The 26417-nt window shown below is 48.4% G+C and overlaps 1 protein-coding gene and 1 long non-coding RNA gene across 7 annotated transcripts in view; one reads left to right on the top strand and one right to left on the bottom strand.

Annotated features, from left to right (window-relative positions):
- Positions 1 to 15937, bottom strand: part of 4930506A18Rik (RIKEN cDNA 4930506A18 gene) — a 53526-nt gene extending 37589 nt beyond the window's left edge. For both annotated transcript variants that reach the window (NR_126090.1, NR_126091.1), the window contains exon 1: positions 15743 to 15937. This is a non-coding gene — a long non-coding RNA (RIKEN cDNA 4930506A18 gene). The remainder of the gene's footprint in view (positions 1 to 15742) is intronic.
- Positions 1 to 26417, top strand: part of Smpd3 (sphingomyelin phosphodiesterase 3, neutral) — an 85418-nt gene that overhangs the window by 39800 nt on the left and 19201 nt on the right. Inside the window, exons 1-2 of one of the 5 annotated variants that reach the window (XM_030243702.1) lie at positions 9952 to 10033; positions 17206 to 17271. The gene's annotated coding sequence lies outside the window, so the exon portion shown is untranslated. Of the gene's footprint in view, positions 1 to 9946; positions 10034 to 14952; positions 15063 to 16510; positions 16572 to 16610; positions 16672 to 17205; positions 17272 to 26417 lie in introns of those variants that run through there. The other 4 variants (XM_011248462.1, XM_011248463.3, NM_021491.4 and 1 more) reach the window with 4 other exon arrangements.

Here is a 26417-nt window from a genome sequence, read left to right as displayed (position 1 = left end):
TAGGCTAAGAGAGAATTTAATCATAGCAAATCCACTTCCAAAATAGTTACAGATCCCAAGACTAGGAAGAGTGACTAGAGGGAAGACTGAAACCTCCCAGAGTGCAGAGACTCCTGTTGGTCCGTAATCATCAAATTGCCCCTCCAGACCCTGAGAGTAGCCTGCTTCTGGGGCTGGGACATGTTCTTCAGCGTTGTCATACACAAATGAACACAGAGGGAGAGGTCGAGACCAGGGCAGGCTGCTGCTCTTCATGGGCAATCCGTTCTGACCAGCAATTAATTTGTATCCTCTGCTCCAAGCCAGGCAAAGTTCTGGAAGGCAGGTATCCAGCAACAAACAAAACAGAAATAGCCTGGTTTTACATTCCGGTGAAAAAAGAAAGAGAACAGAAAGATGTAGGATGTGTTACGTGGTGATGTTGGGGAAGGAAACTGAAGCAGGGAAGGGATCAGAGGATGACCTGAGGGTCACTGGGTACACAGGGTGGTCCAGGGATCCTAAGGAGACAACAGGAGAAGCAACCTGAATAACCTGAATAAGGGAGTTGGGCTGAAGGATCATCAGTGGGGCCATGTGCAGAATGCCTGTCACTCCAAGGCCTCTGGAAGGTCCCCAGCAGTGAAGTGAGGTCCCAGATAGCAGGGCCTCTGAGAGTGAGATGTGTGGACCAGGCAGGGAAAGAGGGCATTACATGGATATCCAAGGGTATAATAATACAACAAAAGCAGGGTGTTGGGGCTGAAGGGTGCCTAGGGCTCTGTGTACTGCATCCTGACAGCATCTGCAAACTCATTGTATAAACTCCGGAGACAGACTAGCTCATCATTACAGAAACACTGCCTCTCCAGCAAGCCAGCAGAGCACATCTCAGTCCCCAAGAGTCATTCTATCTCTTCTCAGCATCTTCCTGGAAGCCTCCTACCTCAGCAGACCCTTTCCCAGGGGAACAATATTACACTTGGGGTTTACTCTCCTGACTGAGATGCAACATCCAATCAGGAAAAGCTCTGACCAGCTGACACCTCAGATACTCAGTTCCACCACAGACCGTGCCATGTAACCCATCACTGCCAATGCAACCACTGACGCCCGGCTCCTTCCATCACCAGAGTAAATGGATCCTCTCACTCTAATGGGTCTGCTTGGTAGGACTGCTCCAGCTGATTCCAAAGGGAAAATTCCAGCTGTACTATAATTCTGGCCTGGAGCTTGTTCCTTGATTATGCCCAATGAACATTCCTCAGAACCAATTCCAGGCTAGTAGCCCTTTGCACTTAAAGGTAGTCTGAGGGGCTGGCGAGATGGCTCTGCGGGTAAGAGCACCGACTGCTCTTCCAAAAGTCCTGACTTCAAATTCCAGCAACCACGTGGTGGCTCACAACCATCCATAATGAGATCTGACACCCTCTTCTGGTATGACTGAAGTCAGCTACAAAAAGTGTACTTATGTATAATAAATAAACCTTTAAAGGTAGCCTGAGGATATATATATATATATATATATATATATATATATATATACTCCCCCCATTTTACAGGAGTTACAAAATAAAACCTGAAAAGGTAGGATGCCTAGCATTCAGGGTTCAAGAGTGAAGGCAGAGCTTTAAAGGCATGATGGAACTGGGAACCTGTTATAGAAATTGGACCTTATCAGCTGGATGTGGTGGCACACACCTTTGATCCCAGCACCCAGGAGTCAGAGAAAGGCAAATCTCTGTGAGTTCAAGGCCATGGCCAACTTGATCTACATCCATCACAGCTAGAGCTACATAATAAGTGTGTGTGTGTGTGTGTGTGTGTGTGAGAGAGAGAGAGAGAGAGAGAGAGAGAGATTAGACCTTATCAATCATATGCATAATTGAGGAAACAAATCTGAAAGGGAGACATGGCAGATTAGAAGAGATCAATATCCAACCCTGTGGGGTGAAAGAGAGTCACAGCCTCCAGGGAGGTCTCTAGAAGACTGTGTGTCCCAATAGGGGATGCTGTGGGGAGGGGTCCATGAAACCTTGTTGCTCTCTCTGTGCTCCACCTGTGAATGAATTATCAGGGAAGTGTCTGGTGTGGACCTGGGCTTGCTGTGGGTCAGCTGGGACAGCAATCAGGAAGGAGACTAGGGATAAATTGGAACCTGCACAGGTCCTAGCCCTTTGGTGATTTGCCCTGCTGAAATGCTAAAGGTTTGGGGGAAGTAATTATATGGTTCTAGATAATCTAAAAAAGTATCTGGCTTAGCAACCTTGCCTCTAAAACTTCCAGGCAGTACCAAGATGGGCTCTCCTTTGTCCCATGATCTCTGCTGTATCCTATACTCCAGTCAACTTCTATTCCACTTACCAATGCCATCGCCCCAAATCAAGCTCCACGTGTCTGCCTCTCTGTTGGATATTGCCACTGGTGTTTAGTACAAACTGAACTAACCAACAAAGACATTGATATGCAGTCACCACTGATCACTGGCTTCTGAGAACACTATCCAGACACTCAGAGCAAATTAGTCAGCTACAAGCTTAAGAGTCAGAGTCGCCTACCCTTTAGGCAGTAGACACCTCTACCAGCCACTGTGACATCTCAGGTGGACTGGTCAGAAACAGGTGATACTCAGATAATCTGTAGACAGTACCCAGAATCTGAAGCATGACAATTCAGAATTCCGGTCTCAGTTCTGACACCCACTGACCTGGGTGCCCCAGCCAAGACTGAGTTTCTGTGTCACTCCATGCAATACAGGAAGGTTGCAAGGATGCAATACAGGAAGGTTGCGAGGATCACAGCTTCTGTCTCTTCAGTAGCTAGTGCTGTCAACAGCACAGAATGGGCCCACTGAATATAATCAATGGGAAACAGAAGAGGTGAGGGTCACTGGACAAGGGCCTAAGACAGGCCTCTCCAACTTGTTCTGTTCTGCCTATCACACCTATCCTAGAATCCTATCCCCCTTCCTCTTCCCTATTCCCCTTCCACACTAATCTCAGAGATGGACTACTTTTCTGACCTTCCATCCTGGTACAGATGCCACCTGTGATGGCAGCCAGGGCTGGACAGTTTCTAAGGCTCAGTTATGGGTCCCATTTCTTCATCTACCTGGCACTACTATGAAGGTAGGAGACAGGGAAGAAGGCACAAAGGTTCAGTCCTAGTGTAAAAGCAAGAGATTCATAGGAGTGGACAAGTAGCTCGGTCAATAAAGTGCTTGCTTCACACAGCTGAGAACCTGAGCTCAGCTCCCCACAGCTCACCTAGAAAGTATGACAGCATAATCTGTAATCTCAATGCTGAGAAAGAAGCAATAGATCCTCAAGGCCAGCTAGCTTAACCAAATCAGTGCGTTTGGTTCTGGTTCAGTGAGAGACCCTGCCTCAAAAATTAAAGTGCAATACAGAAGGACAGCCAACACCAACCTATGGCCTCCAGTTGCACCCAAACATGCACATATACCCTCCCACGCCTTTAAAAAAGTAACAGATCCAGTCACAATCATCTAATAGTCTGATCATCATTTGACCTCCATGACACCCCTATCTCATGACAAGTTAGAAGACTCTCACATTCAGAGCTGACCAGAAGTTTCTGTGTCCACGTGCTCAGTATTGTACGTACGCGTGTAGGAGGTACTAGAATGACCTGCCCCATAGGTCGGCTGATCGTTTAGGTTCAGGTTCTAGGAAGTTGCTTTGTTTCAGTTTTATGAGGGGTTGTTTGCGAGGTCTCCCTCTGGAGCCCAGGCTGGACTGAAATTCACTGTGTAGCTCAGGATAGCCTTGAATTCAACCATGGTTGTTCTGCCTCAGACTCCTGAGAACTAAGATTATAGGCAGGAGACACTGTGCCTGTCTAGGTTCAGTTTTGAGCAGAACATCAAATCCAGACATCTAAATACCTTTGTCATGGTTTGTAAGATATGCCCATGACAGGATGAGGCTGCAGATATACACATAGTTATATAAAAGATGCTCCCACGTGGTACTCTGAACCTGTGGACTCATATACCTGTAGCTTATGGTACTAAAAGATCATTTCCACTCAAGTCTTAGAAAGCTGTCAAAAATGCAAGCTTAGTCTTCTTGTCTGAATCCAGTCCTTCCTCCACAGCTGCCTAGCCACAGAACGGCTTCTGTACCTTGATGAATGCTACTTAGAGTCACCATATTGAATTAGGAGCCCATTCTATCTGATTTACCCTGTAACGAGGTTAGGTCCATTTCCTGGGATGTAGCAGAAAGGCCTCATGGTCATCAAGCTCATGCATAATCATCTTTTAAAATTACAGCCCAAATCAGTCACACTGACAAGGGCCTTCAACCAAAAGGGACACCCCAACAGAGCTGCTCCTTCCCCAGGATTCTGTCACCGTTGATCCGTACTGTAAGAGACTTTAGAGACTATCAGAAGCGGGATATAGACCTAGGAGAGTCTGGCTTAAGAGTCAGATGGATTCAGATTCAAATCCCAGTTCTTCCATTATGATTGTGAACACCATATTTGATCCCTCTGGCCTTTCAGGTTCTCCGTCTACAAAATGATAGTAGCTGTCCTGCCGTGGTGTTGATGAGGAGGTCGGTGACCTTCACACCAATGCCCAAGGAGCAGGAGACTAGGGTAGAAGGAAGAGGCACAGGCTAATTTGGCATTATCCCTGAGATGATACAGGGCTTCAGGTTCACCCTGATGTCACCAGTGTGCTCCTGTATTTGTAACGAGGAGCCCCTCCCTGAAGTGGCTAACTGGCCTTGAATCATCCAGAGAGAATGGCCAGTCAGGAGAAAAACCAGTATGTACCCACCCTACATTACACGTGCTGCCTGGGAAGGGAGTGGGCTGAAAGGCCTTTCCACGCAGATGCATGTGAGAAGGTAGATACATCCTTTCCTTGGTTCCATGGGCCAAGGAATGCCTTGAATTCTACTCGCTCCCATCCCAGTCGCCAGATGTGCTGCAGGGCGTGCCTAGCAACCAGTGTTACTCATTCCAGCTGTAGGCCCTGCGCCTTCATTCACAAGCAGAGCCAAGTGGTGACTGCTACAAAGATGTGCTGTGTGTGGAACACGAGGCAGAAGGGCAAGGAGACTCAAATGTGACCCCTTCTGCCTCTCCTATCCTCACTTCTACTTTAAAGCTAGATGAGGAGCCAAGCAGCAGAAGAAGTCAGCCGGTTTCATCTGGGGAGGTGTGGCCTCACGCTTCAGCTGGCCAGGCCTGCTTTGAATCCTGAAGTGACCCTCCAATGCCTTTACCTGAGGGACACGTCTCCCGCTTTGGCATTTGAATTCAAGCCTGAAAACGCAGAGAAGCAGGCAGTGGTTTGGACAGAGGAGGCCCAGGGTTTGCTTTCCTTGTCCGGAGCCAACTACAGACTCAAGTTTCTCAAACGTTTGAATCAACAGAGAGACCGTTTACCAATATCTTAAAAAAGAAATGTAAATTAGAGGTTGGTGAACCCCCAGTGTTCCTGACCACAGATGTCAAAGGCTTCCTTGACTGGGAGGGACAAAATGAAAAGCAACCACAGACACCATTGCCACGGCACGCTCGGCCACAAATACCACTTGACAGGCGCTCCCCACTGAGACTCATAAAAGATTCTGTGGCTAATGGAATGGCATTTCACATATGGCTACGTCTTTTTATTCCTAGGTAGTTTTCTTTCCCAACTTGGGAATATGAGGATCCTATTTTAAGAACGATAATTACTGTCCAATTTTAATGTAACTAACATGAACAAAAACACAACTCTGAACTGAAACAAAAGCAATTTGTGAGGTAATTTTGTATTCACTTCCCACAGGATGGCCTGAGAACACAGGTCTGGTACATTTATTTCTGGTCAAGAGAAGTGAAGAGCCCAGTGTTTGGGTGGTTTCTGGAGAAGGAGGCCAAGGCTAGCCACAACTGCCTCAGAGATGCCAGCCCAGGCCACCTCAGGCCAGGCTCCCCACCTCCTCCAGGCTCAAAGAGGTAGTGTGGAGAGGCAAAAATAGAGTAAGGGATTCAGCCACAGCTTTGACACATGGTTCTCTCATCCCAAGGACTGCCACGCAGGGCCCTCCTTTTCAGCTATTCTAAGTAGAAAAGAAAAAAAAAAGAGAGAGAGAACTAAATAAGAACAGTGCTACATTCTAGCCACCTTCCCTGAGATGGTCCCTGTCTCCCAGTGCCCTTTTCTTTTCTCTTCTTTTCTTTTCTTTTTTTGTTTTTCGAGACAGGGTTTCTCTGTATAGCCCTGGCTGTCCTGGTACTCACTTTGTAGACCAGGCTGGCCTCGAACTCAGAAATCTGCCTGCCTCTGCCTCCCAAGTGCTGGGATTAAAGGTGTGCGCCACCACGCCCGGCCCCAATGCCCTTTTTGGCTCTTCCTTTCATACCAAACCAAAAAATGGATGATCCCCAAGGTCCTGTCCTTGAACACTCCCTACCCCCCTCTTTTTCCTACCTGCTGGACCTGAGACTAGGTATCCATATCAACGGCTTTAGCAGACATCTAAATGATACATCTCTGACCCTGAGGAGCACAGCACTCTTGGACCATCTCTTCTCCCACAAGGCCCTCACATTCCAGAAGCAGATGGTACACCTCCCTGTGGAGGGGTGTGCTTGAGGCAAGGCATTACTCTCTGTAGTCATTGTCCCTACCGCCTAACCTGTCTGTAGGTGGGTGGGATTATTTGACCTAAGAGTGTGGGCCCAGCCCTACCACAGCCTGGATAGGGCCTCTGCTCAAAAGTGTGTTGGGCTGAAATTAAAGTGAGGATGCTCTAGCTAAACAGGTGCCAATTCTAAGCTGAGGAAGGGATCTTGGGAAGACACAGATGGCTCTGAGAACAAGTAGATAACTGGCAAAGAATGAGCCGGGAGAGGCGAGTGGGTATAGGGCATGGATCGTGCTGAGATGGTGAGAGTGGTTTGACTGGCAGTGTGCTTAGCAGGGAATGGAAAGGTCAAACTGGCTTGTACAGGCAGAGGTGGGGAACAGAAGGCAAGGCTGACATACCTGGTAAATCATGTGGGGCTTAACCAGGATATCCTCTCCTATCCCATTGTCTACAGCAACAGCTCTACCTGATTGATACATTCTGAGGTACCCCCTCCTCCAGCATTTTTGGTCAGACACCTAAAACGGCAGACAAACCTATTCTCACACACTCAGCCGCTAAGAACAAATGACAGCAGCATCTACCCCAGATCCCTCTCAGACAGACCAAAGTGGCAAGAAGGAAGGGAAGGTAGCTTCCAGCAAGTCTTCCCACTGCTCTGGGACGTTTCTCCCTTGCTTGTGATCGCCCTGTATCTGTTTACCATTCCAAGTCATCAGGATAGGGCCTCAGAAAAGTTTTATCCATGAAGTCTAGGTTGTGCTAATCACAGATAGCTATGTGACTCTGGGCAAGCTACTTGGCTTTCTACTCAACTCTGACTCTTCAGTTTCTTCTCTGAGGATAGGGACAAAAGTCCCCAGCCACTCCAAGTTCTGAAGCAAGAAAATACACATGCAATGTTCTTAGGGCAATTCCTGGTGCATGGTACGTTCCTCCAAAATATTCTTGATGAGGATGGAAGAGGACGCCAGCAGGCTGCCAGTGCCAGCACCACCCACGTGAGTTCACACAAGACCTCTAGCCTTCAAGGCTTCACTTTTGGAAGTCTTTCTTGCTGACAAGCAGCCTAATTGATGCATTAGTTCAAAGAGTCAAGAGCAGTCGCTCATGGCTCCCACTGTGCTGCTGGTATGTACAGAGGGAATTGAACCTCTGGTGACTGACATGCCTGCCTGGCTAGAAATCATTTTATTTCTTCCACTAAGGTTCCCCAAGTCTTTCTCAGGAACTGAGCCCTGCGGGGCTTGGTTCTCATGCTCTTGTCTCCAGTTAAAAGCTAGAGAGATGGCTCAGTGGTTAAAGCACTTGCTGCTCTTGCAGAGGACCCAAAGGTCCAGTTCTCAGGTTCCACATGGCAGCTCACAACCATCTGTAACTCCAGCTCCAAGAGATCCAACACCTTTTCTGGCCTCTGTGGGCAGCAGGCACACATGCGGTGCACAGACATACTCTAGGCAAACATTCATACACATAAAAGAAAGCTTAAAAAAAAAAACAGCTTGAAGATGCAAGTCTGAGGAGGGGTTGGCAGCTTCAAACTTAAGTTTTGGAGGATGGGTGCTGCTGCGGGGAGCACTGCTAGGAGCTCTGAAGCATTCAGTAATTAGGATGCCACATGATACTTGCCTCTCAAATATGCTTGGTTTATTCACAAACACTCCTTACAATCCCATGCTATTAGACAGGTTACGGTAATCTCATGCAAACAGGTATCCAGTGACTGGGGACAGGTTGGTAGGCCAGAAACTGCGGCAGGGTTCCACTCGGGAATCTTCTGCAGTGAAAATGCTTGGGGAGCTTGCAAGCTCTACCTGCATCTGCCATGAACTCCTTCAAGCTGGGGGGATGGCGCGGTTGCTGTGGAGAGTGTCAGCCAGCAGCTAGTGCTCATGGGCAAGCACGTGTGAACTCAGCAACAGTGCTGGAAACAGTTGTCAAAGCCAGAGTCTCATAGCAACCAGTCTCAAAGTCCCTTGCTGATGTATATCTGCACATCAGCATACACACACACACACACACACACACACACACACACACACACACGTGTAGAGTGGTATAATCCTAGAGGCCATCTCCAAAGTTCCGGTGTTTGTACTATTCCAGTGTGTGTTCCTTTTTTACTACTGGAGCAAAGCCACCTCCAGGTTAGTTCATTAGCATATCAAAGCCTGCCTTAGGCTTGGCTCACACCTAAGCTACTTTGTGGCTACCTCCTATCTTGCAGTCCTTACATTATTTTTTTCCAAGTCACACAAAATGGTTTTCAAGTTACAGGAAATGGTTGCACTTATGTTCCTAACAGGTGCCAAGTGGGCCACCCAGGAAGGTGTTCCAGACATAAGGGACAGCATAGATACAAACATGGTGTCATGAAGAGCATGATATATTTCTAGGAAAGAGGCAGGCTAGAGCCTGGTCCACACAAGTGGGAAGAAAGGAGGGGTAGAAATGATGATGAACTCCAAGTAGGGCCTGTCAGGAGAGGAGTTGTCCAATGGGTGCAAGGGCAGAAGGACCCCCTCCCAAATCATGTGGGGATGTGGAGGGATGGCAGGGGCCAGATAAAGGCTCAGTAGTGGCAGACCAGCATGTGTGCACACAAGAAGTAAGGGGCCTTGAAAGGGTGACAGACAGTTAAGGAAGGGTAGAGAGTAGGACTGCATTCCTTCTAGGCTCCCTGCCAACAACCAGGTAGGCCTGGTCGGCTATAAAAGGGACTGTTTGGCCCCTCCTCGCTCTCTCTGGCCCTTCTCTTTCTGATTCTTTTCTTTCCCTGATCCCTCTCTCCCTCTCTCCCCTTCCCCTCCCCCCTCCACGTGTTCCTGACTGGCCTCTCCTCTCTCCTCCTCCTCCTCCTCCTCCTCCTCCTCCTCCTCCTCCTCCTCCTCCTCATCTTTCTCTGTCTCTAAATAAACTCTATTCTACAGTATACCCATTGGATGGCTGGTATCTCTGGGGGAAGGGATATCTCAGCAAGGGCCTGCTAAGGCACCCCTCCTACCTCACCACGGTGCTCTACAAAAACATATCCTGGTCTTTTTTTTTTTTTTTTTTTTTTTGGTTTTTCTAGACAGTGTTTCTCTGTATAGCTCTGGCTGTCCTGGAACTCACTTTGTAGACCAGGCTGGACTCAAACTCAGAAATCCGCCTGCCTCTGTCTCCCAAGTGCTGGGATTAAAGGCGTGCGCCACCACTGCCCGGCAGTTTCTGATTTTTAATCTGAACAAAAATAAATGAGTAGGTGAGATATTTTCTTTTCCTTCCTCAAACAGAAAAGACAAATTACCTGTCCATGGTCTATCCAGTATATGAATCTCTAGACTTTGTTTCCTTTGTGTTTAAAACAGAAAAGAAAAGAAGAGAAGAGAAGAGAAGAGAAGAGAAGAGAAGAGAAGAGAAGAGAAGAGAAGAGAAAAAAACACAACAGTTAAAAGGTATGTTAGCTATTGATTGAGAGAGCCAGGCCTAAACTCACCTGTCCTGACTGGCCTGCCATTTAGGGGCTTGGGCTAGACCATGACACAACAGGTCTTTACCTGCAGAACTGAGCTGGAGGGCACATTCTAACCTCTGGGATAATGACATTTTGATAAGGTTTTTTAAAAAACGATTTCACTTTGCAAGACAAACAGCTAATAAAATAGATTCTTTTTTGGTAACCACCCATACAGCAATCAATCTGTCACTTGAAAACCTGGCTCCCAAGAAGTGTGAAATGAGGCCATGCTGGAGTTCTTTGGGAACAGAGGGCCAGAGAGACCTTCCTCTCAAGCAGACTCCATTTGCCCTCCAAACAGAGAGAGCTCAGACTCAGAAAACAGGGAGCACAACTAGTCAGTTGCTCACCCAGTGTGGACTTTGGAAGGATGCTGGGGGTTGGGCAGGGTGGGGGAGGGGAGCAGTGCTCTCTACAGTCAACCTGCCAACTCTTCCTCTTGTGTCTCACCCTTTTCTATCCCATCCCCATTGAGTAACAACAAAAAATGCATTTCCCTCTCAGGGTTGATGGAGTGAGTCACACCCCAGGGGCCTCTTCTGTGTTACAGCCATTCAAGCAGGAACTTAAAACAAAGGGTCATTTCAAACGCACCAGAGAAAGATCAATACGACAAGCCTTAGTCATAAGATATATCACCTCTGCGTCCACCTGAGGCCACCTAACTCCCTCATTCTGTCTGTTTCTAACTCTGCCTGGATGCCCCTAGAGTTTTTCTGCCTTTATTAGGGGAAGTTTTGGAAAAGGAAGGCAAAGGAAATGAAAGGGAGAAAGAAAAAGGAAAAGTGTGCTATTACACAGAGAGCATGGCTGAAATCCTTCCCACTCTTTTTAGGAACAAGATAGAATAAATTATTTAGCTAGAAAGCAAGACAAACAGCTAATAAAATAGAAGTCTCTGGATGTTACTGCCCTAAACTTGGAAGAAAGTCAGATTGCTACAAATGCAATAAGCAGCAGCATCTGTACACAATAGGCAGGCCCTCGATAAATATCAATTAATTTAGCTTCTAAGAGATGCAATCTGAGCCAGGTGGGGTGGCTTACACCTGTAAGGCAGGAAGACTGCCTCAGATTTAAGGCCAACCTGAGCTAGAGATAGACTGTCTCAACAAACAAACCCTCACATGACCAAAAACACAGATTCTCAAAGATCTGAGGGAACAAATAGAAAGAACTTGGTAACAACTTAAAAAAAAAATGAAAAAATGGGAAAAAAAAAAAAAAGACCAAGCACAAAGATGAACAGATCAAAAAGACAATGGCTGTGATCCCGATGTGGAAACATAGAGGAACTGAGAACACCTGGAAGGAGTGATTGACAGAAAACTGAGACAACAGAACAAAGGAGTCAGGGGTGCTGGGGTGAAGACACACATCAAACCCAAAACGTAAAAAACAGGAGCTGAACTGAGCATAGAGGGAGGCCCCAGGCATGCAGCCTTCAGCAAGGGGAAGGGGCAGCCAGGGAGGGGAGTCACCAACACGGCTCCACCAGAGAGCTAAAGACCGTCCACGGTGCCTTTCAAGCGTAACTGAGGAGAAGGGATGAACATTTTTGAGCTAAAATATTGACTTGTAAATTATCCATTAAGTTGGAATGAAGGAAGATAAGGTTTTTTTTTTGAAACTGGGTAAAGTCACAAGAGAGCTTACACCCCAGATAATGAAGGGGCTCAGGGCTCAGGGGACAGGGTGAGTCTAACATGTGGGTGTTAACTCAGTTAGGATCCCGGAACAAGCTCAGATCTGTAGACTAGGAAGAAGATAGTCATGTAGAGGGACCAGAATGGATTAGTACACAGTGAAGGTTTTTAAAGCCAAGGTTGGTGTCTGCCTTTATAAAAGTGTAGAGGACAAAAGCTATCTTATGTAATAAGAATTAGAATTAGAATGAGCCAAGTAAAGAAGGAAGAATAAATGATCTGACAAAATGTTGTCACTCCAAAGACTTCATCTATACTCGAATAATTCCCAATTTCTGTTCCAGCCAGGACCGCAGCTGAGTCTTATTGTCACCTGGCACACACATAAATGCTGTGCAATGCTTATTCAACCCCTGGGTGGGGAGCGACTGTAACAGTAATTGCCTGAAGTGGGAAGCTTCAGAATGTCTTCCTAGCTACCCAGCTGGGTGCCCCTTAGTCCCACCCGTTGGAATCAGTCTGCTTCTCTTGCCATGAAGGCACCACAGAGTGGGTGGCTTAAACAAATGGCGTTTACTTTCTCAGACTCCTGAGATCAAGGTCTGGCAGATTCCAGTGAGGACTTTCTTCCTAGCTTACAGACAGCTGCCTTCTCTGTGAGTCTCCACAAGCCTTCATTGGTTGTGAATATTTGGCAGTATCTCTTAAACACTAATCTTGCTAGGTAGTGGCACATACCTTTAATCCCAAAACTTGGGAGACAAAGGCAGGTGGATCTCTGTGATGCCAGCCTGGTCTACAGAGAGTTCCAGGAGAGCCAGGGCTCCACAATGAAAAATGCTGTTTCAAAAACAAAAACAATTGTCGGGCGGTGGTGGCACATGCCTTTAATCCCAGCACTTGGGAGGCAGAGGCAGAGGCAGAGGCAGAGGCAGAGGCAGAGGCAGAGGCAGAGGCAGAGGCAGAGGCAGAGGCAGAGGCAGAGGCAGAGGCAGAGGCAGAGGCAGAGGCAGAGGCAGAGGCAGAGGCAGAGGCAGAGGCAGAGGCAGAGGCAGAGGCAGGTGGATTTCTGAGTTCAAGGCCAGCCTGGTCTACAGAGTGAGTTCTAGGACAGCCAGGGCTACATAGAGAGACCCTGTCTCGAAAAACTAAAAACCAAAAACCAAAAAAAAAAGGAAGAAAGGAAGAAAGGGAGGGAGGGGGAGAGAGGAGGAGGAGGAGGAAGAGAGAGAGAGAGAGAGAGAGAGAGAGAGAGAGAAGAAACACTAATCTGATCAGGGCCCTACCTTTATGACCTCATTTAACTGTAATTACTTCAGTTACAGTCACACTGGAGAGCTAAGACTTAAACCTATATACTTAGGGAGAGGGACACACCTGGTCTTAGATGTCCCCCATATATGTGACCACTCTTTGTTCTGTTGTCCCCGGCTTCCGCTCCCACAATGGCCTTCCTGCCCACATTACCCCCTACAGTCGATGTGGAATTCTTTCCAAAACAGACAAGAGACCACTGGATAGCTATCAAGCTTTTCTGTTCAGCCCTGGCTATCTTGGAACTTGACTAATACCTCAGGCTGGTCTTGAACTCTGAGACCCACCTGCCTCTGACTCCCAAAGTGCTGGGATTAATAACATGCTCCACCATGGTCTGTTTTTTCTAGCAAGCATTTCTAATATCATATCAACTCTTTGCATTCTCCCAACAACCCTGCAAAGTGACAGAAACCCAAGGATGTCCCAGAGAGGCTAAGTGATGGCCCAGTGTTACTCAGCATCCCGATTTGAACCCAAACTGAGCTCTGAAATACATGTTCTTTCAGTGGAGGCCATACAAGCCCCTGAAAGGGCTCTAGTCCCACACACCAGGATAATGAAGGTGAGCAGATAAGTTTGTGTATAATGTAACCCCAGCTTCTCCCTCCTCAGTACCATGGCAAAGCTGATTTGTTTTCCTGATTTCATTAAAAAACCCAGGACCGCCAGGCAGTGGTGGCACATGCCTTTAATCCAAGCACTTGGGAGGCAGAGGCAGGAGGATTTCTGAGTTCAAGGCCAGCCTGGTCTACAGAGTGAGTTCCAGGGCAGCCAGGGCTACACAGAGAAACCCTGTCTCGAAAAAAACCAAAAAAAAAAAAAAAAAGAAAAGAAAAAAAAAGAAAAGAAAAAAAGAAACCCAGGACCTCTGAGTTGCTACTTCTTTGGAAATGACAAGTTAACAAGTTAATCTTTTCTTTTCTTTCTTATTTTCTTTTTTTGGTTTTGGTTTTTCGAGACAGGGTTTCTCTGTGTGGCCCTGGCTGTCCTGGAACTCACTCTGTAGACCAGGCTGGCCTCGAACTCAGAAATATGCCTGCCTCTGCCTCCCAAGTGCTGGGATTAAAGGTGTGCACCACCACTGCCCAGAAGTTAGTATTTTCTAATTCAAATTTTTCCTATCAAGGAAGACTTTGTATGTGTGACTTCAAGTATTTATTAACAAATTTACTTGTACTTTTAAGGGTAGAAATTTTACCAGCATAAAATAATAAATGAACTATTGCTTTGTCATAATTTCCTGCTAGCTGATGGTCTAGCCTCCATTCACTGCAGTAGGGGTACTGCCTCAACTCACCAGAAGACCAAATTGAATCAACCAAGTGAACACTCAGTTCCCCACAGAGTTCTCCAGACACTGCTGAGGCGTGAAGGGGGTGTTCCACTCCAGCATTTTTCTAGCAGTTGCTCTGGGCACTTCTGCACACTCAGCCCCCACAGCCTCAACCAAATACACACACGGGCTGCCAGTGCTTGCCCTTCTCCTTGCCCTGGTGCTGAGGGCATTATTTCTATAGACGTGAAGTTAGAGTTACCTTTGTTTCAGAAAAGTATAAGCTGTCGCTTGGGAGAGGGTATCCTGCCTGAGCTGCCGGTGATTCTAGGGAATAGCCCATTCAACTCCAGTTGGTTTTGTCATCCGGGAGAGGCAGAAGCATCCAGGAACCTGACCGCACTTGGAGCCTCCAGGGACCGTAGTCTCACTTGGAGCTACAAATCCAACAAGGGTCACCTCAGGTACCGGTCTGTGGTCTGAGCAGGCGCATGTCTGGACCACTGCTGGCTCCTCGGCCCCTGCTTTGCTGTGCTGGGTAAATGGCCCTCTTTTCATGCGCCCCCCCCCCCCCCCAGCTACCGCTGCCTATTTAAGCTAGGGGCCCTGACTCCCAGCCAGACACAGCCAGCTTCCAGAACCAGGAGAGCAGAGCAGCCTGCGCCACTCACCCAGGGATGAAAGGTCCTTCTGTTTCACCACTTCCAACTGATGCCATTTCCTTCCAACTGGTGTGTACTAAATGATGTCGCTGACGGGGGTTGGGGCAAGAACTGATTCTGCCCCTACCTGGGAGTATGCTGGGATATAGTTGGCAGAGGAAGGCTCTGATTGAATTGTTCCCATTTCTATTACTTGACTTGATACGACCCTATTTTCAAAGAGGAAGAAAGGGTGTAGTTTGTGAATGGGCAGGGGAGAGCACATTTCAAAACAAGGTCTGGCTCAGAATATCAATTATCTCATAGAATTTTCTCTTTGAAAAGGGGGCCTATAAATGTCAAGGTTACCAAGATTTCATTTCCCTTCAGAAACCCCTTCCTAGAACCAGCTCTTGTCATTTAGTTCTACTTGGAAAATACATGCAGGGAATTTTGGGACCGAAGGAGCTATGCAGTTGTCGGGTGACAATTTGGTAAACTGTAGGACGGCAAAGACTACCTGACGGACAGTACTGAGAGACTGGAGTGAGTACCTCCCACCGTGGCTAGCTTGAGTTTCAGAGATTGTTCAGGTCACCACTCTGGTTAGCTCATCTCCTTTCAGGTCCTGACTGCCTTGACGTCTTGGGAAGGATGGCCCAAAGGGAGTAGAGGCTGAGAGTCACACAGGCTTCTGTGGGTCGGGTGGAGCCTGGCTCCTATAAGATCACTTACAGAGGAATGCTAGCCCGTGTTCTTGAATCACCCACCTGTCAAGGGTAAAAAGGCAGGATTCCAAGGCTAGGGATCAGGGTCTCCTCCAAGAGGCCGGGTCAGCAAGATAACTTCTCAGTTTCCACTGGGCTGAAGTCCTGAGGATAGGGTTGGGGCAGGATCTTTTCTCTGATAGAAAAGGCCAGGGTACTAGGCCTTTTGGAACTAGGGCCTCTGGAGAATCCAGAGTCGCTTTGAATAGAACCTAGAACTATGGGCTTCTTTCTTCCCACCCTGTTCTGGAATAGACAAGTTCCTTTGATGTTAGTCATGGGGAGCCAAGACCCTGCATCATCCCTCAATGTTCCAGGGGAGGGGTGTTGGAGGCTCAAAGGTTAAGAGACTTGCTCAAGACCTTCCCCAGCTGGACAGATAGCTGGAGAAGAAGCAGGTTTTCTCTGGAGCTTATATCTTACCCAGGGGGAGCTAAACTATAAGACATTCCTACCAGTGCTTCCAAGAAAAGATGAATTCAGTCTCAGATGTCAGATTCATTCAATAACAGGGGTCTCTAAGAAATGTGGGAACCCTTCTCAGGTTGTGTGGATGATACAGGGGCTTAAGACCGAGCAGAACAGTGGAGGTGAAGGAGGAAGACAAGAGGAGAGCTGCTCTTGCTATGTTGGGTACAGGATGAGCTTGATAGACCACGATCAAGGCATAGGTGGTGACAGCCAAGGACTGGCCAGTGATTCGGGGGTGTGGCTCTCACATGAGGCCTGGGCAGAGCTGGAGGGCCAGGAGCCAGACCTATAAAAGAGAGAGGACACCTTCCCTAGGGCATAGGGCCACGGTCCCTGGGCTGGGAAAGCTGAGGTGGTATAGGTAAGCTGTAGCATTATGTCCTAAGGCCTCCACTCCCTGAATACCCTCCCAATTGTACCTCGGAGGCCGTGTACCCACTCAGCCTTCCTTCCTTCTGCTGGTATGTCCACCTTTCTCTCCTAACGGCTACAAATCCCTCTGGTTCTTCCTCACAACTCTTCTTTCTTCCTGAACTCCAGCCAAGGAGTTGACCACCAACCCTTTCCTGATCAAGTTTGGCCTCGGCACTCTCCTGCTTCCCCACCCCTCTATACCTGGGAGGCAGAGATTACACAAAGCTGCCAGAGAGGGTCCTGATTGTTATGGCTTCACCTACCAGAGCAACTCCCGGCCCACGGCAGGACTCTGCATTTGCTTCTCTGCTGCACCCCTTTTTAACCTGCACACTAAGGGCTTGCCTGGGTGCAGCAGCCCATGTGGAAGGGTCATCCATCTCACTTGGAGCCCTTCCCACCTGTCAATCTTCCTCACTTTCTGTTGCCTAAACCCCGCCCTCATCCCCTCTGGCTGCACTTCTGTTAGGATACTCACACCCAAGTCCAGTGAGGGTGTGGCAGCACCTCCTGTGAGGTCTTTGTACCCTGCTCGCCTGTGTGGCCGTCTTGTTCCAGTCACCGGCTCATCACCCTTTCAGGTCCTGATTGCTTGGACCTCCTGTCTCCAGAGGCAAGGACACAAGGCCCAAGAGGCCCCTCCTCAGGTAAGACAGACTTCTGGAGCTTCAGGAAGTGGGCTCTAGAACATGCCTCCAGGGTACCTGGCTTGCTTTGTGTTACTGCTCTTTCTTTCTAGTTTTGGGTTGTAGGTAAGGGTCTCAGTATGTAGCCTAGACTGACCTGGAGCTTACAGAGACCACACCTGGCAATGGGCTATGAGCTAATAAAATATTATAAAAATATATGTTATAAAAATTATATAAAGAGGTGCTAGGTGAAATCAGTTAAAATTTTCTGTTCCCTTAAAAGGTTTGAAGTTCTGGGGTAAGAGTCTATGCAGGGCTTGCCCTCCTGTGGAGGGCAGGGACAGTCAGTCTGAAGGGGGAGTGGCTGCACTCCCGGGCCTGCGGAGAAAGTGTGAAGAAAAGCACTTGAGGGGAGAGTGACAAGTATCCTGAACAATGTAACCAGATATCACTGTGCACCAAACTACTAAATAACAACGTTTTTTACTCTCAAACCCAGAATTGGTAAGGGTATTGTGACATAATCCGTCTCAAAGATCAGTGAACTGACACTGGTAGAAAACAGTTTGGCAATATTTATCAGAAGCTTTGAAGGTGACTCATTCTCCTGAATTCCTACCAGAGAGAGAATCAAACCACTGAGCTCTCAGAATCCAGGAATGAAAGTGGACACTAGGGACACAAAGTGATCCCCAGAGTCAAGAACCTCGGGCCAAGAGACAGGCAGCAAGACCCCTGTAAGAACCCTTCCCAACTACTGACAGAGTGTTTTCTGGGCTGCCAAGGTCACCAGGCCAGGAGCAAGGAGATTTAGGGTCCCAGGTAGTGGTGATTGTATGAAAAAATGTTAAGAGGACCTGATAAAGCCAGGATCCATAGGAAGGGAGAAAGCTCACTGGAGACTGCATCAGGGGCCCCGTCATTGATGGGCAGAACCTTTGGGAGAATAAAACAAGGCAGGGATCCTATCCTGTGCACACAGGGAGGGCAGGGCAGACAGGTTAGGGACAATGGTATTCTTCCCCGGGACTCAGGCTGATGTAAGGTCACCGGCACTGAGTGGGTCTGAAGATGTTTGCTTATCATTTATACTCGGCCTTTGTGAGAGAGGCAGAGAGAAGGGAAACGGGTCAAATGATTCAGCTGCTGCCTCTCAGGAAGTGCCATTCATGTCCCTGAATCAGTTTCCTCATCTGTACAGTGGGGTCAGCTGCACCCATTTAGTGTCTGAGGTACTGACTTAGTGATAAGAACACATTCTCCAAAGGCGTTGGACAACTAACTATTCACACGGCCCCAAAAGGCAGATCCATTATTTCTGCTTTCTCTGCTCATTTCCAGTCTCCTTCAGGTCTTTACCATGTCCTGGTTCTTGGCTGTGCCCCATCTCAACATACAGAGAGAAAGGAAGGGAAGGGGAGGAAGTCTGAGCTCCCGAGTGACTGCAGGTGTCTCTGAGGAGCTGAAGCCATTCTGGCCGTGGTTCAAGGGTCAGGGTGCACAGGGTTGCCCCTGTCAGGCAGGTAGCAGGCTTCCTGTTACGTCCCGACCAGCCACACAATTAGGGGCAGATGATGTCTGTGGGCAGGAGTGGGGCATTGACCTCGCTCCTCATCGGTCCTCAGAGTTAGAAAACAGTGCCTTCTTCCTCTGAGAGGAGTGGAATATCACTCCTTGGTCCTCAGGTCTTAAGAAACAACCTACCAGACCCCACTTGCTTAAAGTATGGGATGTGTTGACATAGCTTGAGCCTCCAGTCAGAAAAGAAGGAAAGAAAGGAAGCCAGAAAGTGGGGGCTAGGAGGGAATTCAGTAAGGGCACTCGTTTGCTCAATTTTTCTGCTCTTTGCCCCTGGTCCTGTGTCACCATACATCTTGCCCTTCTCTTGCTCTCAAGACTGCTCCATCCCAGAGTCCTTTGGTCAAATCTGTGTGATGGGGGCTGGTCACCTTTCTGGTGTACAGACTGCAAAGCTGCATAAAACCAAGAAACTGCCAAGACAGATGTTTGCTTTAGGCAGATCAAAGGTCCACAGTGATCTTGGGAGCCATAGGTGGGGACTGGCTGAGACTTGACAGAGAGAGGACACCACTGTGCTCCGGAGGCTGACCTCTGCTGGAGCCACATCCTTCTGCACAGATGAGGGCTGAGGCAACCATACCTGCAAAGGCATCATGGGAAACTGCTCAGGTCTGAGCTCCTGGGGCTCCAGAAGCAGGAAACACAGAAGTCAGGCTGCTGGGCAGAGCCTGCTTTCCCCTAAGTAGATGGAGCATCAGCAGGAGCCGCTGAAGGCTTAAGAGGAAGCAGTGTGGTCTACTGTGTCATTCAGAAAGATCCCAGCAGTGAGCAGGCGAGCCAGAGGAAGGGGCGAGGTGCTGGAAAGTCAGGGGAGGCTGCTGTGGTCTGTGGCAGGAGAGGACCAGGCGGCTGGGCATGCCTGTGGCAATCCAGCTCCAGAGCCCCAGAAGCAGAGCTGCGGGCTTCTGAGAGGAGGCGGGATATGGAAGAGGATGATGGCTCGGTGACGCCTTGAGAGACCGCGCTGGTGTTAGGAAAACAAGAGGAAAAATGAACCTGAAGGGAAACTGTCAGTCAACTACATGGGGTCAAAGGTCATGAAGCACCTATGCTGGTTGTCCCATGAGGAGTCACCTGAGGGGTTTGAAGAGAGACAGGGGAAAGTTGGGCATTAAGAGTCAGGGCAACATCACAGAGCTCTCAAGAGGGACAGTTGTGAGAGCAGGGAGAGGGCAAGAAGCACAGTGACAAGGGACCAGGGGCAGAAAAGAAGGAAACAGAAATCAAGGAGCCGAAAGGAAAGCCTTAGAGTCTAGTCCTCTCTTCCTCTCTCCTGCCTTTCCTTTTCCTACCTGAGCAAGGTCTTGAACATGCTAAGCAATCAATCACTGGGCCACGTCTCCAGCCCCTGGATCTAATTTTTACTGCTGTTTGTGTGAAACAAGTTCCCATCACTATGTAGCTGAGGCTAGCTAGTTTTAACTTTCCTGCCTCAGCCTCCCGAGCGCTGAGATTGTGTGTATCACTACACGCAGTCTCCTGGGATTATTTCTTAAAGCGATTCTGACCAAAACCGCATGAACTGGGTTTTCATTAGTGCTGACGTCTTTACGGAGATTTTCTTTTGAAAACTTAACAGCAAGTCCACCCAGATACACTGCCCCCACTTCTTCTGTATGAATGGGAGTGCAGCCTCAAGCTGGGCTGTTCACTCCCAGCCAGCTAGAGGGCAGCTTCCGGATAGCACCAGCACACTGTGAATGGTTATGTAGGTTAGCCTAAGCTACATGCCGGTGTACTATCTTTAAACTAAACAAACCAGGGCTCGAGGAGCTGCCTCGGCAGTTAGGAGCATTGGTTCCTCTGCCAAAGGATCTGGGTTCACTTCCCAGCACCCCGCATGGCAGCTCGCAACGATCTGTAACTTCAGTTCCAGAGAGCCAACGCCTCTTCTGGCCTCCAAGGCATCAGACATATATACTGCATACAGACCTACATGTAGGCAGGACACCCACACACATAAAATAAAAAGTAAAAACAAGGCAAACAAACCACTCAGGGGGACTCAGTGGGTACAGAAGCACGCTCTCCTGCCCACAGTCCAGAGCCAATCTTCCTGTGTCTGTGTCCTTCTTGCCTGTAAGCAGTCACTGTGGTCACTAAGGGAGTGGCCTTGGGAGGCAGGAGTGGCTCTTGTGTGGCTCCATCTCTCTTGTGTCCACACTCAGTTCTCGATCTCTCTGCTCTACCTGCCTCTCCCTTGCTCACCGTTTGCCCTGCCCAGTCAATATGCAGCACCCTTCCATCCCCACACCCTCTGGAGGACACCTGCACCTTCCATACGTGCATGGTCACCAGCATTTCTCACCAAACACCTGCAGAAACCATATCTGACTCTGCTTCCCAAGTTCCTTGTTTAACTTCTCTGCCTTGACCCTGTCTGCTGTCCAACACTACTACCCCATAGTATCTGGCCACACCCAACCTCTTGGCTCTGGCCCCAAGCATGAAGCATAGGCTCTTGGCTCTGTCTCAACATGGGTCCACCTGTGAGGACCTGATCCTGCTGCTTCCTGCTTGTCTTCTGTAGGCCCTGCCGGCCCCTAGATCAACCTCTTATAGAGGTTTCTATCCATTCACATGGATTTTCTTCTCTGTGTTTATGGATTTCTTGTCTACTGACGTCAAACTCTTTCTCCCTGAGCAGAAAAATCTCCATTAAAAATGAAAAGCCTAAGGCTCAAGAGTCCCAGTGCCTCATGGTCCCAGAGGATCTGGGCACAAAGCAGGAGTGAACAGTGAAGGGATGAGTGAGCAGTGGGCCTCCTCCTAGCCTGGCGTCTGAGCAGAGAGACATTGCTATCATCACTGAAATGGGGATGAAGAAAGTGGAGTCCAGAGGTAGATCTGGATGTAGTCCTAGAAACCAAAGCCTGTCACTCATTAAGGCTGCGTTCTGGAGTCAAGCAGGGAGACCGATTATACAGAAAACCTTGCCTTCCTCTGCTGATCAAAATGGGATGGTCAGTGCTGTGGTTATCATCAGAGGCTGTCTGGGGCTGTGGATATAGCTTGAAGGTAGAGTGCTGGTCTGACAGGCATGAAGGCCTGTGTTCAATCCCTACAATCATAAGGAACCGACTGTGGTGGCTCATGCCTGAAATCCCAATATCTAAGAGGTTCAAGTAGGAAGAGCAAAAGTTCAAGGTCATCCTTGGCCACATAGTAAGGTCAAAGTCAGACCAGGATGTAGGAAACCCTATCTAGAAATCAAAGATGCTTTATGAGTCCAGTTATATAGTGGTAATCTGGGGCCCTGGCTGATGGAGTAGCTATAATCTCAAACCCCACAGGTCCATGTGGCAGAAGGAGAGAACTCTATGGAAGTTCTGACACCTGCTGTTAAGTGAACTGTCTCACAAGGGGACTAGGAAATGCAACCTTGAAGAGACGTCTGGACAAAGGGAAAAGTTTGCCCAGACTTTTACCAAAGTAAAGCACGCCCAATCCTTTCAGAAGTCACTGCTGTGTAGAAATGTATTTCATCCACACTAGCAATCTATGTACATAGGAACTGCTGCAGCCAGAGCCAAGACTCCTGCACGCTCTATCAGAACTACTCAGCAAGAGGCAAAAGTATTGTGAGCTGGAGGCCAGCCTGGGCTACATAATAATATTTTAGAACATCAAATCATAGTCACAGACAGGGCAATGGTGGCACACGCCTTTAATCTCAGCACTAAGAAGGCAGAGGTAGGCAGATCTCTGTGAATTTGAGGCCAGCCTGGTCTACAAAATGAGTTCCAGGATAGCCAGGGCTACAGTGAAACCCTGTCTCAAAAAAAAAACCAAAGCAAAACCGAAAGCCTCAGTCTCAAAAAACAAGCAGGACTAGGGTACTGGCTCAGTGTTTTAAATGACCGCTGTGCTAGTATGAGACCTAAACTTGGAGTTGTATTAGTGTGGCTGTCGCTGGGGTGGAGCACCATGACCAGAAGCAATTTGGGGAGGGGAGGGTTTCTTAGGCCTTCATATCCTGAGTCACAGTCCACTGAGGGAGGCCAAGGCAAGAATTCAACCAGGGTTGTCTGGTGGGGGCCTTCCTGGGACATTTAAGGCATGAACTGATGCAGAAGCAATGGAGTGTTGCTTACTGGCTTGCTCCTCATGGCTTGCTCAGCCTGCTTTCTTACAGAATCCAGAACCATCAATTCAGGGGTGTCACAACTCATGATGGGCTAGGCTCTTTCCCCATCAATTGCATCAATTAAGAAAATGCTCTGCAGTCTTGCCTATGACCTGATCTTTTTTTAAAAAATTATTTATTTACTTATTTTATGCATATGAGTGCACTGTAGCTGTCTTCAGACACACCAGAAGAGGACACTGGATCCCATTACAGATGGTTGTGAACCACCATGTGGTTGCTGGGAATTGAACTCAGGACCTCTGGAAGAGCAGTCACTGCTCTTAACCGCTGAGTCATCTCTTCAGCCCCCTATGGCCGGATCTTATGGAAGCATTTTCTCAGTTAGGGTTCCCTCTTCTCAGATGCTTCTAGTTTGTGTCAAGTTGACATAAAACTAGCTAGTATACCATGTAAAACCAGGTGTGGCAGCACACATCTGTAACTCCAGTGCTGGGAGACAGAGACAAGCAGGTCTGAGGGCTCACCAGCCAGCCAGCCTGGCCAGAACTGCGAACTCCAGGTTCCATGACTTTATCTCAAAAAAAAAAAAAAAAAAAAATGACTAAGGAAGAAATGATATCAATCTCTGGCCTCCATACCTACAGTGATGGGCAAGCACACCCACACAGGTGAGAAAGTGCTTGCGTGCGTGTGTGTGCGCACACACACACACAAACACATACACACACACACACACCACAAACACATATACATTCACACACACAAACATGTATATATAAAACAATACACAAACAAACAAAAAAATGAAGTACAGAGCTCAATAGCCAAAGCAGGTATAGACAGAGTCACTGCCAGCGTGAGTTGACCAGTTGACCAGCTGACATAGTTGAAACCCAGAGTCCCTAGAGACTCTTGATGTTGAGGATGGGAAAAATGGCAGTACTTATGATGAGCACAGGAGAACCACAGGAGCCATGAGCTCCTCTGTGTTTTGATGTGGGCAGATGACTGGCTTGCAGTTGTACGAGACTCCAGCAGCCCTCACCTCCCTTGCAGGTGAATAGACTGGGACACTGAGCAGCCTCGCACATGGGCCCTATGCAAGTGGCTCTTGGTTATTCTGTGCATCCTCTCTCTCTCTCTCTCTCTTTTTTTTTTTCAAGACAGGGTTTTTCTGTATAGTCCTGGCTGGCCTCGAACTCAGAAATCTGCCTGCCCCTGCTTCCCAAGTACTGGGATTAAAGGCGTGTGCCACCACCGCCCAGCCCTGTGCATCCTCTCTTAAGGGGAGGGAATATGGTCGGTTCTCTTGGAGTCAAGGGCTTCTATACTGGTATATGCAGAAGTCTCTTTGTATAACAGTGGCCAGCGGTCAGAAGTCTTTGAAAGGGTCCGAGACAAAAATCCTTTGACCCTCAGCAGAGAGTGACACCTAGGCTCAGCTGCCCAGGGCTGTACTGTAGGAAGATTGCTGTGTGCTGTCTAACTGATTTAATTTGCTTGCTGGTTAATCGCTGCATACCTTCTCTGGGACACAGTTTGTTAAATGTTTTTTGGCACAGAAAAATCTGGGCTGGATATGGAATGATTCTTCAGGAGGATGTCAGCAAGTCTCCTCCTCCTCCAGAAAACATGTTGCTGTTTCTTCAGAGGCAAAGAATAGTCTTTGGCTTATTTAGCTCTCAAACCATTGGTGACAGCCTTTGTGTCAGAGATCAGGAACTCTGCTGAGAGCAAGGCCTCAGCGACAGGTTCTGAGAGATTTGGGGCTACTCTTGTCACTGTGCCTGAAGAGAGACTCCTGGTACAGGTAGGGCATGTTGGTATGTCCTTGGCAGTTGCTCAGCTAGGTAGCTCCTCTCACACACTGGGTTCCCCAGATCTCACTGAAGACAATACCATGGCCTGCTAGGGAGTTCCAAGAGCCTCTACTGGGACTGTTCTTAAGTCTGGATTCAGACCCATGCTCCAGCATGCAGCAGCTCAGAACTCTAGAGGACATAGGCTCAGGCCTAGCTACATGCTCAGCTATTTACTCCTGAATCAGGTCTGCTCCAATTCTGCCCATTGAGGCCTAGTGGGGGAAGGCCTGTGAGCTGGGTGGTCTCAGAGCCCATCCTCATCACAGAGAAAGCCTTCACCCCAAGTCTCCTCTGCTATCCTGGTCTCAGCCTTCACAAGGGTACAGGACTGGTACAAGTCCCATGGCTTCTGCTTCAGTCAACTTTCTGCAGTGGGTCTGGTGTAGGAAGGTTCTTACCCCTTATCTCAGGATCCTTGGGATGAGTGGAGGCTCAGGCAAAGACCTAGGATCCAGCTCCATCCCAGCTTCCCCAGCAGTGTCCTCTGTAGTCATCAGTGGAAAATTCAGGGATGGTAAGCAGTGAAGACTGAGTGGCCAGGCTGGCTGAGCACCCTGCACCCTCCACAGAGCTAGCCTGAGATTTGCTTTCCAAGCACACACTAGTTGGCATCATCTGGCCTCTCTGAATTCTGCCATGGAAATGTCCAGGCTGGCTGGTGGAAAGAACACCTCAGAGCCGCTCCCATCCCACTCCTGTGCTCAGAAGCCACATCGTGAATTAACAGCTCCCATGGAAAGTTTCTTTTTTAAAAATTTATGGACCCTTGGCCTGCACTTGGCTTCTACAGAAGCCAATGGCTCTGGCTTATACAAGCAGCTCAGAAGAGACAGCTCTAGTACAGTTCTGACAGAAGGCAAGCCTGCCCATCTCCCACAGTGTCATTTAAGAGAGCAGGTATCCCTCTGTAAGGCCAGTCCTCACCATGAGATAACTTTGAAGCTTCTGGGTGTATCTTGAGCCTTTCTTCTTTTCTTTTCTTCTTGTTTTGTTTTGTGCTCAGAACTAAACTCGGGGCTTTAAAGATGCTAAGCAGGCACTGCAGCCCAGCTCTCTAAGGCGAGGGAAACAAAGCTTTGGTAGCGCTAGTGATAGCACAGAAGCAAGGCAGGCTCTGCACTAAGTGCTGAAAGTGCTTGCCATCGCCAACGAGCCCAGTGGTTCTCAAGTCAAGATCCCTTGGTGTTGGGGGCATGGGGGGAGTGTCAAATGTCCCTTTCACGGGGTCACATAGCAGACATCCTACATATCAAGATTACATTATGACTCATAACAGCAAAATTAGAGTTCTGAAGTAGCAATGAAAATAAGTTATGGCTAGGGGTTGCCACAATATGAGGAACTGTATTAGAGAGTCACGATGTTAGAGAGGTTGGAGAACTGCTGAACTAGCCCAAGGAATTTTCATCCCCATATACCAAAGGAAACTAAGACCCAGGGCACCCCTCAATCACCTTGTCTGACATCCACCATAGTTTCAGAGCTTGTGACCACAAGCTCTGTCTGCCCAGAATGTTAGCTGGCTGCAAGAGATGCCTTGAGGCACGCAGACCTGCAGGGCCCCTTGACTCAAGAGGACAGCTCTACTCTGCCCCATGCACAGCTAGGGGCAGCAGGGGAATTATGCACAT

This window comes from Mus musculus, chromosome 8 (genome assembly GCF_000001635.26).
Source record: "Mus musculus strain C57BL/6J chromosome 8, GRCm38.p6 C57BL/6J".
NCBI lineage: Eukaryota > Metazoa > Chordata > Mammalia > Rodentia > Muridae > Mus > Mus musculus.
Note: the sequence above shows the minus strand (reverse complement) of the source record. Positions and strands in the feature narration are given on the sequence as shown.